Source organism: Globicephala melas, chromosome 20, assembly GCF_963455315.2.
Source record: "Globicephala melas chromosome 20, mGloMel1.2, whole genome shotgun sequence".
Taxonomy (NCBI): Eukaryota; Metazoa; Chordata; class Mammalia; order Artiodactyla; family Delphinidae; genus Globicephala; species Globicephala melas.
In genome coordinates, this window is record NC_083333.1 from 10821557 (window position 1) to 10835728 (window position 14172).

The 14172-nt window shown below is 43.0% G+C and overlaps 1 protein-coding gene and 1 pseudogene across 1 annotated transcript in view; one reads left to right on the forward strand and one right to left on the reverse strand.

The window, feature by feature from the left end:
• The window catches only part of RABEP1 (rabaptin, RAB GTPase binding effector protein 1), a 248969-nt gene that overhangs the window by 203604 nt on the left and 31193 nt on the right, over positions 1-14172 (reverse strand). The gene's annotated exons all lie outside the window — the stretch shown is intronic.
• On the forward strand, positions 5980-12578 carry LOC115856205 (zinc finger protein 345-like; annotated as a pseudogene).

Here is a 14172-nt window from a genome sequence, read left to right on the forward strand (position 1 = left end):
CATTGGCAGGCAGACTCTCAACCACTGCGCCACCAGGGAAGCTCGCACAGAAATCTCTTGCATTCCTATACACTAATGATGAAAACTCTGAAAGAGAAATTAAGGAAACATTCCCATTTACCATTGCAACAAAAAGAATAAAATACCTAGGAATAAACCTACCTAAGGAGACAAAAGACCTGTATGCAGAAAACCATGAGACACTGTTGAAAAAAATTAAAGATGATACAAACAGATGGAGAGATATACCATGTTCTTGGATTGGAAGAATCAACATTGTGAAAATGACTATACTGCCCAAAGCAATCTACAGATTCAGTGCAATCCCTATCAAACTACCAATGGCATTGTTCACAGAACTAGAACAAAAAATTTCACAATTTGTATGGAAACACAAAAGACCCTGACTAGCCAAAGCAATCTTGAGAAACTAAAACGGAGCTGGAGGAATCAGGCTCCCTGACTTCAGACTATACTACAAATCAAGACAGTATGGTACTGGCACAAAAACAGAAATATAGATCAATGGAACAGGATGGAAAGCCCAGAGATAAACCCACCACATATGGTCACCTTATCTTTGATAAAGGAGGCAAGAATATACAATGGAGAAAAGACAGCCTCTTCAATAAGTGGTGCTGGGAAAACTGGACAGCTACATGTAAAAGAATGAAATTAGAACACCCCCTAACACCATACACAAAAATAAACTCAAAATGGATTAAAGACCTAAATGTAAGGCCAGACACTAAAACTCTTAGAGGAAAACATAGGCAGAACATTCCATGACATAAATCACAGCCATATCCTTTTTGACCCATCTCCTAGAGAAATGGAAATAAAAACAAAAATAAACAAATGGGACCTAATGAAACTTAAAAGCTTTTGCACAGCAAAGGAAACCATAAACAAGATGAAAACACAACCCTCAGAATGGGAGAAAGTATTTTCAAACGAAGCAACTGACAAAGGATTAATCTCCAAAATATACAAGCAGCTCATGCAGCTCAATATCAAAAAAACAAAAAACCCAATCCATAAATGGGCAGAAGACCTAAATAGACATTTCTCCAAAGAAGATATACAGATTGCCAACAAACACATGAAAGGATGCTCAACATCACTAATCATTAGAGAAATGCAAATCAAAACTACAGTGAGATATCATCTCACACCAGTCAGAATAGCCATCATCAAAAAATCTACAAACAATAAATGCTGGAGAGGGTGTGGAGAAAAGGAAACCCTCTTGCACTGTTGGTGGGAATGTAAATTGATACAGCCACTATGGAGAACAGTATGGAGGTTCCTTAAAAAACTAAAAATAGAACTACCATATGACCCAGCAATCCCACTACTGGGCATATACCCTGAGAAAACCATAATTCAAAAATAGTCACATACCACAATGTTCATTGCAGCTCTATTTACAATCGCCAGGACATGGAAGCAACCTACGTGTCCATCAACAGATGAATGGATAAAGAAGATGTGGCACATATATACAATGGAATATTACTCAGCCATATAAAGAAACGAAACTGAGTTATTTGTAGTGAGGTGGATAGACCTAGAGACTGTCATACAGAGGGAAGTCAGAAAGAGAAAAACAAATACTGTATGCTAACACATATATATGGAATCTAAAAAAAAAAAATGGTTCTGAAGAACCTAGGGGCAGGACAGGAATAAAGACGCAGACATAGAGAATGGACTTGAGGACACAGGGAGGGGAAAGTGTAAGCTGGGACGAACTGAGAGAGTGGCATGGACATATATACACTACCAAATGTAAAATAGATAGCTAGTGGGAAGCAGCCACATAGCACAGGGAGATAAGCTTGGTGCTTTGTGACCACCTAGAGGGGTGGGGTAGGGAGGGTGGGAGGGAGACGCAAGAGGGAGGAGATATGGGGATATATCTATATTTATAGCTGATTCACTTTGTTATAAAGCAGAAACACACCATTGTAAAGCAATTATACACCAATGAAGATGTTAAAAAATATCAAGAACTAAAAAAATTTAAATAAAAAATAAATTAAAAAAATAAAAAGCTTGTGAAAATGTAAAAAGAAAAAAGAGATGAGTCATCTTTAACCTGATAACTGATATTGGTAATTAGGCTCTGCATTTATATCTGTGCATTGCATATCTGTGCTATCAAACTCAATCGTCAAATATTTCTTGTACCCTGAGCTACTGGTAGATTGTATATGAACTTACACAAATCAGCAGATAAGAAAGTTACTGAATGGGACAGTGTAAGGCAAGAATTTCGAGCTCATATCTTTCCTCAGTGGGAGTGGCTTGTGAGATGCACAGAGGGGATCAGTGGTTCTCAGCGGGGGTGATTTTGCCTCCGAGAGGACATTTGGCAATGTCCAGAGACATTTTGGTTGTCGCAACTGAGAAGAAAATATTGGCATCTAAAGACCAGGAATGTTGCTAAATATCTTACAATAAATAGGTCCTCCCCAACAAAGAATTATCTGGCCCTAAGTGTCAATAGTACCATGGTTGAGAAACCATGCCCTTGGATATTTAGAACACGTCACCTGGGGCCACCTAAGCAAGCACTTCAGTGTGATGTGGGTGGTGGCAGTGCATCCCAAGGGGAACCCAGAGTCTGATAGAAAACTGTAGTTTGATGAACTGTTTCAGGAGAAGCAACGTGGTGTAGTGAAGGGAGCACAGATGTGGGTTTGAATCCCAGTATGACATATTGGCTTCAGGACCTGGAACAAATTATGTAACCCTGATCCTTATTTTCCTAATAAAATGGTGATAAAATTATCTACCTCATGGTGTAATTGTGAGGTTTAAATGAGAAAACTGAAATTACTGTTGACACATAGAAGGACATCTAGAGCTTCAATCATGTTAAAATAGAAGATGAAGTATTTACAAGCAAAATATATAATGTGTAAGATACAGTGGAGTCCCATGGCTGGTGTAAAGAATATGACCCCCTGGGACTTCCCTGGTGGCACAGTGGTTAAGAATCCGCCTGCCAATGCAGGGGACGTGGATTCGAGTCCTGGTCCGGGAATATCCCACATGCTGTGGAGCAACTAAGCCTGTGCGCCACAACTACTGAACCTGAGCTCTAGAGCCCAAGAGCCACAATCACTGAGCCCACGTGCCACAACTACTGAAGCCTGTGCATCTAGAAGCTGTGCTCCGCAACAAGAGAAGCCACCGCAATGAGAAGCCTACGCACCACAACGAAGAGTAGCCCCCGCTCGCCACAACTAGAGAAAGCCCGCGCGCAGCAACAAAGACCCAACGCAGCCTAAAATAAATGAATAAATAATTAAATTTATTAAAAAAAAAAAAAGAATATGACCCCTTAAAGTTCAAAGCACTGGGGGCTATGGCTTCCCCAGAGGGGCATCCTGAACAGTAGTGGGATGTCTTGAAGTGGAGAAGCCCATCCACATCATCCCTGAAAGCTGGCTCCTGGGGAATTCCCTGGCAGTCCAGTGGTTAAGACTCAGTGCTTTCACTGCCCTGGGCCCAGGTTCGATTCCTGATTGGGGAACTAAGATCTCCGCAGGCCGTGTGGTGCAGCCAAAATAAAAAGAAAGAAAGAAAGCTGGCTGCCTGCCTGTGGATGATGTGTGGCACGAGGGGTCCAGGAGCCTGCCTGCCCCCATCACCTGCCTCAAAGGTTTAAGCTCTTTAGCAACTTCACATAAATTACTGAATGGTCTTTTTATATCAGAATATCTTTAAGTATATTTGAGATGCAAAAGGAATTCAAAATAGCTATCCTCAGTGATACACTTGGATTAAAAATTAAAGATACTTAAATTTTTTGAGTTATCCCAGACTCTATTCAAAACCTTTAGCTAACCAGAACATATTTGCATTCTATTTTTATAAAAGAAAGGAATTGGAAATTAATTCTGAAAAGACTTTCCCCGTCTCCTTTACCTGTATTTATAGTGCTGTACAGTGAGAGTGATGTTTTTTAGGATAAGCAGGATATTGAAAATGGACTTGAAGGTAATTTAATGCAGTGGTTTCTGACTTTTAAACACCAAAGCCCTCTTTTTTACTCCCTTGTGCCCTGTGTTTCAAAAGCTTTTGTTTGCCAAACTGCATTTATTAAAGAATAATTCTTTTATTTTTTGCTATTCAAATTCATGTATAACCACTAATCATACTTCTGATTGGTATGACATAACCAGACTTAAGTATTAAAATTCCTGTCCAATTCGTAAACCTGAGTGCCACAGAATAAGATCTACCTGTTAGGGAGTAGCCTACACTGGAACTTTGGGAAAAGAGCCTGAAGGATGAAAATTTACCTTCATGAGACCTTAAAAAGCTAAAGAACTAAACTCAGGACCAAAGCTGAGAGAGCATCAAATCTCTTTGAGGAACAGGGGTGATTGGAACGTGGGTTAAGCGTTGGCTCCATGTAAAGATTTCATAGGAAACAAGATTGCTACAACCTGGGGAGAGAGAGTGTGTGAATATAGTAGAGGAAGGGAATGTTACCCAATAATGTAACAATTTAGTCCACTTTTCTTAATTTTTGATGCCCTTACTTAAAGAAGCCACCATCTTCATCTCGTGTTATTACCACAGCCTCCCTGCTTCCATTTCTGTACAGAGCAGCCTGAATGATCGTTCTTTAGAATAAATCTGATAGTGCCACCCCTCTCCGGACTTCTGCAGTGGTTTCCCACTAACCTAAGCCTGAAGCCCAGCCCTTAGCGGGGACACATGTCCTGATCTGGCCCCATTCACCCACTCCTTCGATAAATATTTATTGAGCTTCTAATATACCACAAGCACTGGGGGGTATGAAGAGCAGAAACAGACAACAGTCTCTGTCCTGGAGCTTATTTATAATAGCAGAGGAGAGATTAATTAGAATCTTTTTTTTTTTTTTTTTTTTTTTTGCGGTATGCGGGCCTCTCACCATTGTGGCCTCTCCCGTTGGGGAGAGCACAGGCTCCGGACGCGCAGGCTCAGCGGCCATGGCTCACGGGCCTAGCCGCTCCGCGGCATGTGGGATCTTCCCGGACCGGGGCACGAACCCGTGTCCCCTGCATCGGCAGGCGGGCTCTCCACCCCTGCGCCACCAGGGAAGCCCTAATTAGAATCTTAAGTTAAATTACAACCATTGGAACTGGCACAAAGGAGAGGCATGATACTGCAGTGGGGACCTTTCTGCAAAGTGCTCACCTTTCTAAACCCAACATTTACCCCTGAACTATCTGCAGTTCCCCAAGCACCTAGGCACTACCCTCTTGCCTTTCCACGAGCTGTTCCCTCTGCTAGGAGGGCTCTCTCCCTCCTTACCTAGCTCCACTATTTTTTTAGTACTTCCCACGTGTTGGGTACTGTGACAAGGACTTACCACCAATTTCCTCTTGCATTCTTTGGCTCAGTCTTAATTGGTGGGTACTACTGTTATCCCCGTTTTCTACACAGGAAATTAAGGTCAAGAAGGCGACGTAATTTGCCCAGAGACCCGAAACTAGTAAGTGAAGAAACTGGGATTCAAGCCCAGGACTGCCTGACTCCAAAGCCCATTTTCTTAGGCACTGAAGTACTGTGTCTCCCAACTCCTTCACGTTCACCTCATTCTCCCCGGTCGCCTTCCCTGACACACACCCAGTCGGAGTTGAGCGCTTCCACCCTGTTCCCACTGGCCACAGCCACCACAACACAGTAATTTTAACTTTCTAGTCACCACACTAGACGGAGCACACCCTAGACAAAGACCGGATCTGCATCTTTGCAAGCTCAGTGACTGGGGAGGAGACTGCAGCTCACGTGGGTGGAAGTGCGGCATCCCCACTCCTCGGGCTTGTCTAGGAAGACCGGAGGACTGGACTTGGTGGCCATCCGGTTCTTGCGCCCCGGGGGTGCGGGGCGAGGGGCGGGCTGGCCTGACCCCGAGCCTCCCCTGGCTGGCCGCGGCTCCACCCGTGACAAGTTGCTGGTGGGGGTGGGGGGGACACAATGGCCGAAGCAGCAGAGGTAGCATTAAGTGATGGGGACACTGAGGGTGGCCCGGCGGCGAGGCCCCGTAGTGGCGGTGCGTGCGGCGCTGGGCTCCTGGGCTCAGGTCTCTGGCTCCGACGGTCTGGCCCAGCCGCCAGGGCCCCAGTCAGTCACGGTCTCATCCCGTGGTCTCCCGCTTGCAGCCCCAGCCCGCAGCTTTGAGGTCCTCCGGGCGGCCCACCCAGCCCAGGTAGGGAGGATGGCCCTTCCTGGCTCAGTGCCTCCAGGGCTGTTATCTACGGGAGCAGAGACCGTACGGGATGCGGCCAGGCCGGGTGCGCTGCCAGTCCACGCACAAGGCGGTCTCCGCGAGAACCGAGTGCGGGAGATTGAAGGGGACAAGGTCATGCTGGGTAAGGAGCTTCTTCAGTGACTCCAAGAGTTATTTATGGGGACCTTGTGACCTTCGCAAAACAAAGTTTCTTCTGGGTTGGATGAGGGTCAGGTTGGTGGCTTCTTGGATTTGGAACAAGCATCACAGACCTCTGAATCCCTCTGGGATACAGAACTGTCTCTGTTCCGTTTTGAACTATTATCTAGAAAGTGAGGCTCACTGCGCCAGTGCTCGTCCCTCCCACCCCCACCCCCCAAAAATGCCTCTAGCAAATAAAATGAGACATCCTGATGCCTTGCAGTAATTCCTGCACTCAACTAAAGTAAGTTAGATTTGGTACAGTAATAAACAGAATTAAAGGTTTCTGAACAGTGATTAACATGACGAAAGTGATGCATAACTAACAGCATTGTCCAGTCTGAACTGAAGCGGGAAAATCTGGGTGTCAAGATCATTAACCAAGTAACAAAATTTAAACTATCCATTATTTATTGAGCGCTAACTCTGCCAGGTGTCATTTTAAGCACTTTACATGTATTTAATCCCCACAAAACCTCTTTTAAATGCTATTACTGTCCACATTTGACAGATGAGGAGACAAAGGCACAGAAATGTTAAGTAACTGAAGGTCACACGGCAAATAAATGGTAGAGGCAGACAAGGCAGCCTATGTCCAGAGCCCATGTTCCTAATGACTATGCTCCAGTCTCTTATGGTAATCTACTGAAATCTGGAAAGCCATGAGTGGTGCCAGGGGGAAATTACGGGAATGGAAAGAATGACATTTTTTTCTGGAAAATTAACTGGACTTCATAGTAAGCGTATTAGTTTCCTAATTACCACAAACTGAGTGGCTTAAAACAACAGAAATTTATTCCCTCACTGTTACGGAGGCTACAAGTCCAAAATCAAACTGTTGGCTGGGCCATGCTCCCTCTGAAGCCTCTAGGGAAGGATCCTTTCATGCCTCTTCCAACTTCTGGTAGCCCTAGGAGTTCCTTGGTTTGTGGCAGCATAATTCTAATATCTGCCTCCATCTTCATATGGTTGTCTTACTTCCGGTTCTCTGTCCAAATTTCCCTTTTTTTTTTTTTTTTTTTGCGGTACGTGGGCCTCTCACCGCTGCGGCCTCTCCCGCCGCGGAGCACAGGCTCCGGACGCGCAGGCTCAGCAGCCATGGCTCACGGGCAAAGCCGCTCTGCGGCATGTGGGATCCTCCCGGACCAGGGCACAAACCCGCGTCCCCTGCATCGGCAGGCAGACTCCCAACCACTGCGCCACCAGGGAAGCCCTCCCTCTTCTTATAATGACACCAGTCATATTGGATTCAGGGCCCACCCTAATGACATCATCTTAACTTGATTACATCTTCAAAGACCCTATATCCAAATAAGGTCACATCCATAGGTGCCAGGTAGACATGAATTTTAGGGGGACACCATTTAATGCAGCACAGTAGGGAAAAATTATTCAAGAATAATGTAAGATTAGGAGCTTGGGGCAGGGCATTACCAGAGACAAGAATATTAGAAAAACATGTCAGTTTCAGAATTGTAAATTTAGAAATAATCTGTTTTCCAAGAGAAAATATTCACCATTTCATTTGGTTGTGAGATATAGATTTTGTTCAGGAAGTCCAGCTGGCTCTTTAGCTGGGCCTTACGCTCTGATCACCAGATTTCAGGGTCTGGTCCTACACTATCCAGGTCCAGAAATTTTACTTTGTCAGTGTACCTATCCAGAATTATTCAGGCCAGGGAAATAGACCTACCCAAACCACAAGAAAGTGGTATAAAAAACAGGGGAAAATACAACTGCCTGATCAGAAATTGAGTGGGCTGTCAACACATTTTCTATCTAGGAAAACCTATAGAGGAAGGTAAATTCTAATTAGAAGTTTGCTTAGGGCTTCCCTGGTGGCACAGTGGTTGGAAATCCTCCTGCCAAAGCAGGGGACACAGGTTTGAGCCCTGGTCCAGGAAGATCCCACATGCCACAGAGCAAGTAAGCCCATGTGCCACAACTACTGAGCCTGCGCTCTAGAGCCCGCGAGGCACAACTACTGAGCCCGCACGCCACAGCTTCTGAAGCCCATGTGCCTAGAACCCGTGCTCGGCAACAAGAGAAGCTACCCAATGAGAGGCCCACACACCACAACGAAGAGTAGGCCCCGCTCGCCGCAACTAGAGAAAAGCCCACACGCAGCAACAAAGATCCAAGGCAGCCAAAAAAAAAAAGAAAGAAAGAAAAGTTTGCTTAGTGGGCATGGAAACAAAGCAAGGGCATTGTCAGGTAATATTAATGCAGATGTCATCCTGCTCTGATCACTTGGTATATCTACGTGCTCTTGGGAGGAGGGCAGGTGTCTGCCAAGGGGACAGAGAATACCCCCATGAGGTGGAGTGAGCACCCTCCCCTGAACCAGTGCTGGAGGCACAGGCACATTTTTGCTCTCTGAGTCCATCTTTTCTAGATGTAGAAACCTAGTGTTTCTTCATGTCAGGTTTAAGACAATTGATTAAGTTCCCCTGTCTTGATTATTATAATCATACTCCATCCAGTGCTCCTCTGAAACCAGGTCCTGGTAACTGTGATTGGACTTAGGAATTCCAGGATTTCCTTACCTCTTTGAGTTATTTCTGCATGTGGATAATTTCAGCCATTATATGTTGATACTTGCTGGTTTATTATTAAAGAGTAATCTCTTCCAAGTTCTATTGGCATCTTTACTTCGCTCCTTTGAAGGGATAGCAAGCCCACCCATCCTTCCTTTACCTCCACTACTCTCTATACTTCCCCACAGACTTATGTAATCCGGCACAGTGCTGTGTTCTTACTGGGCCCAGAGACAGCCTCTGCATTTAAAGTGGTGCTTTGAGGCAATTACTTTTCAGTCCTTCATGGTTGACAGTTGAGATAAAACTACTTGCCATTCTTCTCCCTATTTATTGGGTATATCCACTAAATGGCCAAGAAGATGAAACTGTAACTAAGGGTCTCACCTCTCAGGCAAAAATATGTCATAAACAACTCTTGAAGTATCAAGGTTGCTCACCATGATCCACCTAACTGCCCTTCTCACCTCCAGAGGTGGGCTCCCAGCAACCAAGTTTATCCTGTGTGATACCCCCTAGCCCCTACCACCACCGATTACAGTCAAAGTCAACACTTGACCTAAACTGGGATAACTGATTCTCTTTTCTAAGATTTTGGAAGTGGAACTAAAGAAATCTAGTTAATACAGGGCTGGTCTTTTGCATAAAGGAAATTTTAAGATCCAGGAGCTAAGGTACTAAAGGAAAAAGACAGTTTGCCGAGAGAATGATGTGGACTCAAAGTCTGATTCAGTAGCTCTCCCGTGTGTTTCTGACAATCAGCCGAGTTTGGGAACTGCTTTTATAGACCATAGAGACCAAAGTTAGGTTTAGAAGCCTTTCTCTTTCCCAGATTATAACACCATTTTTGAGAATCTAGAAGCATAACCCAATCATAGAAATGTTTTACTTTGAACATTTGTTTCCCCTTATAAGAATTTCTTTTCTCCTAGCATAGTGGAGGGAAGCCATATATATGTAACGAATGTGGGAAAGGCCTTAAATCAAAGCTCAGATCTGATTATCCATCACAGCATTTACACTTTTAACTTATGTTTCAGATAATGAAAAGAAAACCGAGAAGGAGGAATGGAAGCTAAAGCAGGAAATTTCTGAAGAAACAGGATCAGGACACCCAGTACAAATACCCCATGGATCTAAATTCTTAGGACCCAGGGAAAGTGAGAACAGCTTGGAGAGGCAACAGGTAAACTCAGCAGAGGCTGGACTGCTACACTCTTCTTTTGAGGAAAAGGGGTTCAGCCAAGTGAGCATTACCCTTAAGAAAGGAAAGCTTGACATTGATAAGAAACTGAGAATTTGTGATCTGACCCCAACTGTTACACATCAGAGAGTTTCAACAGAGGAAAGAACCTATAGGTGCAAGGCATGTGGCCAGAACTTCAAACAGAAGTCAGGACTTACTCAGCATCAGAAAATCCATACCGTAAAAAGAAGCTGTTAGTGCAATGAATGCGGAAAGGTCTTCACCAGGAGCTCTAACTTGGTTATACGTCAGAGAATTCACACGGGAAGGAAGCCTTATGTTGGTGGTGACTAAGGCAAAGATTTTAGCTGAGCTCCAATCTCATGTGACATCCACGAATTCATACCAAGGAGAATCCCTATGAATGTAATCAGTGTGGAAGAGCTTTCAGGGAAAGCTCAAATCTTATCCTGCACCAGAGAATTCATAGTGGAGGGAAGCCATATGTATGTAATGAATGTGGGAAGGCCTTCAATCAAAGCTCAGATCTTATTATCCATCACAGCATTCACAGTGGAGAGAAACCCTATGAATGTAATGACTGTGGGAAAGCATTCAATCAGAGCTCCCATCTTGTTAACCACCAGAGAATTCATACTGGGGAGAAACCCTATGAATGCAGCGAATGTGGAAAAGCCCTCCGGCAGAGTTCCCTTCTTATTCAGCATCAAAGAATCCATAGTGGAGAGAAACCCTACAAATGCCCTGAATGTGGAAAAGCCTTCTGTGGGTGCACAGTTTCTCTTAAACATCAGAGACTTCATATTGGAGAAAAACTTGAATATGAGAAAGCTTTCAGTTCAGATTCAGAACTTAATGGACAGGAGAGAATTCACAAGGAAAAGAAATCTTATGAATATAATGAATGTGGAAAAACCTTCCTAGGCAGCTCAGATCTTATTAGATATCAAACAATTCACACTGGAGAAAAACCTTTTGAATGCAGTGAATGTGGAAAGGCCTTCGGCAGGAACTCAGTCCTTATAGAACATCAGAGAATCCATACTGGTGAGAGGCCTTATAAATGCAGTGAATGTGGGAAAGCGTTTAGGGGGAGCTCTCAACTTATTCAGCATCAAAGAATTCACAGTGGAAAGAAACCCTATGAATGCAATGAATGTTGCAAGACTTTTAATCAGAGCTCAGACCTTATTTGACATCACAGGATTCATAGTGGAGAAAAGCCCTATGAATGTAATAAATGTGGAAAAGCCTTCAGATGGAGCTCAGACCTTGTTAGGCATCAGAAAATTCACACCGGAGAGAAAGTTCATGAATGTAATGAGTATGGAGAAACTTTCAGTCAGAGCTCAGGTCTTAGCATCAGAGACACCACACAGAATCCTAGGAAGACAGTAATGATAAAATGTCTATATATATATATATATATATATTTGTTTTTAAATACTGTTGTGTCTACCTTTAGCCATCGTAACTATAATACTTGGAAAATTCTAAGCTTCTTAAGAGTGATTTTCATCTGATTCAGTTTAGAGTGTTCAGCCTCAGGCTGTGTGCAGATTTGTCCTTCCTAAACACTTTCCACAAAGACCTTGATGGGGTAAGCCTTTAATTACATTTTCACTCCTTACTTTATCATCAGAGGTTCCACACCACAGGGAAATCTTGCAAATGGAAGAACTTGCTTGTAAAGCACCTACATCATCACAAAATTGTGTCCTTGTGTGTCTTCTTCAGCAGCACCAGGAATCTAATAACTTTTCCCATCTTTTTATCCATAATATGAACTGTACCAAGGGAATATAAGATAGGTGTGATATCCTGAACTCTAGAATGAATGGCTCTTCCTGGGACAGAGTCTAATCCAAAAGTCTGAAAATGGTCCTGATGTTTTCTCATTAGAATAAATGTCAATAAATAGAGTAGATTAGAGAGTTTGAGCTTGTTCTTCCATTCCTAGTAAAATCAGATACAGAAGCAGCTAGTTTAATTAGGAAAAGGAAGTGACTAGTAAATCATAGGACAGTTACCTTCTTTCATATAAGGGTAGAAGTTGTGATGAAATCTCTTCTGTAGGATTTTAAAGTATAATGGCACTTTGGAATCTGACATACTGAAATCCAGGTTCTGTCACTTTTAATCTATGTAATCTTAGGCAATTTTTTTTTATGTTTCTGAGCCTTGGTTTTCTCATATGTAAAATCAAGATAACAATACCTCCCTTGGGCTATCGTGAAGATTAAATGAGACAGTTTTGTTAAGCATTTAGCAAAGTTCTAGACACATAGTATACAACAAATGATAGATGTTTTTGTCAGTAGTTCCTATGGGCAGTGATTATCTAAGGCATTTTGAAGGAAAGGAGACAACATATTCTCCCAGGCTAAAGCCTTCTGGAAAATTACATGATTCTGCATTTCCTGATCCTACTTGAAGTCAGAAGGGGCTTGGCTTAGTGTAAGTAAATGGTAAGGATTGGGGAAAGTGGGGGTGGGGCGGATTTATACAAATTTTCAAGGATGCTGTATCTTTTTTCTTCTTTTATTTATTTATTTTTTTTGTGGTAAGAACACTCAACATGAGATTAACCCTCTTAACAAATTTTTAAGTGTATGACACAGTCTTTTAACTATAGGCACAGTGTTGAACAGCAGACCCCTAGAACTTACTTATCTTCCATAACTGAAACTGCACCTGCCAAACAGCAACTCCCTATTTCTCCCTCCCCCCAACCCCTGGCAACCACTATCCTACGCTTTGCTTCTGTGACTTTGACTATTTTAGGTACTTCGTATAAGTGGAATCATGCAGTATTTGTCCTTCTGTAGGATGCTATATCTTGGAATAATAAAGTTAGCAGTGAATCTGAGAAAAGTTATATAGCACTATAGAGTTGAATTAAGATTTTTCTTGGAGAGGCTAGCGTTAAGCTGAAAGTATTAAGAGGTCAAATCAATAAGTATCTTGCAAATATGATAGTGAACTTTAATTCCTGTAGGTGGCTTAACTGGTTTTGAGACAGTAATAATCAGAGAAAATAAGGAGGTCTCAACTTTTTCACATGGTAGAAGGCAACAAACAAAAGTCCAGGACCAGATGGCTTCACAGGCAAATTCTATCAAACGTTTAGAGAAGAGTTAACAAAACCCTGACACCAAAACCAGACAAAGATATCAAAGAAAGAAAGGAAGGAAGGAAGGGGGAGGGAGAGAGAGAGAGAAAGAAAGAAAGAAGGAAAGGAAGAAAGGAAAGGGAAGGGAAGGAAGAAAGAAAGATGGAAGGGAGCAAATTACATGCCATATCATAAAAGGCAAATTGTAGTGAGTTGGAAAGGCTCTTTCGACCATCTGAACTATTTCAAAGGAGTCAAGGCACTGTTGTATGGTTTAATTTTTGTGTTCTTATAACTCATCGGGTCTCCAGTCCAGTGACCTTTCTATCCATTGTCCCTCCCTGGTTTTTACCCTTTCTTATTAGATACCTCTGTCCAACACTTCAGCCACTCTTTTACCAATATCCTTTTTGCCTCATTCTTCAGTCACGTGTACCTGGCCAAAAGAAAACTACCATGGACAGTCCTAATTGTCCTTCCCTGAGCCTGCACCTGGGTTGAGGAAGAAAATCACAAACCTAGGGAGACATAGGCCTTTGGGCACTCAACACTAATACAATTCTAGTCGGCACTCTCTCCCATTGTCTGTAATACCACTAAACACCTCCCCCTCTCTTTGCACATCTAACCACCCACCCACCGCCCTTCTTAGCACGTGATCTCTTCACAAAGAAAGTAGAGACCTTTGCACAGAAACATTTTCAACTTTCTGCTTCCATTCCTTTCCCTCACACATCTCTCATATACTGTACCCAACTTTGCTCCCTTCTTAATAGAACTGCCTTTTCTCATATCTAGGGGGTCACCTTTCTGTCTGTGCTTTCTATTCCACTCCCTCTGGGACCTCACCACATCCCATTATCCCATCTTCTTCCTG